Source organism: Papaver somniferum, chromosome 2, assembly GCF_003573695.1.
Source record: "Papaver somniferum cultivar HN1 chromosome 2, ASM357369v1, whole genome shotgun sequence".
Classification (NCBI taxonomy): Eukaryota; Viridiplantae; Streptophyta; class Magnoliopsida; order Ranunculales; family Papaveraceae; genus Papaver; species Papaver somniferum.
This window is the reverse complement of record NC_039359.1, coordinates 145,621,837-145,622,931: the sequence shown is the minus strand read 5'-3', so window position 1 is coordinate 145,622,931 and position 1,095 is coordinate 145,621,837. Positions and strand designations below refer to the sequence as shown.

At 38.6% G+C, this 1,095-nt stretch overlaps 1 pseudogene; it reads right to left on the bottom strand.

Moving 5' to 3' along the window:
• Positions 1-331: 331 nt before the first annotated feature.
• LOC113354601 lies at positions 332-431 on the bottom strand (annotated as a pseudogene).
• Between the last annotated feature and the right edge of the window lie 664 nt (positions 432-1,095).

Genomic DNA, 1,095 nt, shown 5'->3' with positions numbered 1-1,095 from the left:
AGGACTACTCGTCCCTCGTGTATCAAGTTACCTGAAACTGAAGAAAATTATGAACTTAAGCCTGGAAACTTACAGTTTCTCCCAATCTTTTTAGGAAAACAAAATGAAAACCCCTATTTCCATGTTAGGGACTTTGAGGAAATTTGTAGTACCCTGAAAATTAGAAACCTTGATGATGATGCTTTAAAACTCAGGTTATTCCCCTTTTCCTTAAAAGATAAAGCCAAGTCGTGGCTGTATAGTTTGGCTTCCGAATCAATTGAAACCTATGAACAACTTATATCCGCCTTTTTGAACAAGTTTTTCCCTAGGAACAAAACCTCGTCTATTAGGACGCAAATCTGCACGTTTACACAACAGGAGGGAGAATCTCTGTATAGGTATTTGGAAAGTTTCAATGATTTATTATCCCAATGTCCTCATCATGGTTTAGAAAAGGTTAGGTTAGTTCATATTCTTTATAAGGGTTTAGATTATCCCACCACAACTACAGTAGAGTCCATGTGTACAGGTGGGTTTGAAAACCAAACAGTTGATAATGCGATGACATACTTGCATGAAATCGCCGAAAAGACCCAACAATGGGAAAGTAATAGGGTACCCCAGAAAACAATTCTTCTAGGCAGAGGAAACGTTAATAGGGTAGAAGAAAGCTACGAATCAGATGCCAAAATTGCTGCTATAGCAAAAAGGTTAGAATCTTTAGAAGTGGGTCATACTAGTGGTAGAATAAATCCTTTTTGGGAAGGCAATACTGTTGAAGAGCAAGCCAATGCTCTCTATAATAATACTAGGTTTGATAACCGTCAGAAGTTTGACCCATATTCAGTAACCTATAATCCTGGCTGGAGAAACCATCCCAACCTTTCTTGGTCTAAGGGACAAAATCAAGGTCAGTCTAGTAATTCTCAAGCTCCCCCAGGTTTTGGATATACTAAGAATCCTTCAGCCCCGGCACATTTTCAGAACCCTCCGGATAAGACGATTATGAGTTTAGAAGAGTTTCTTGCTTTGTTAACTCGTAACACTATGCAGTTTCAGCAATCTGTTGCTCAAGGTATAGAAGAAAATAAGAGAATAGGTCAGGCTATTTCC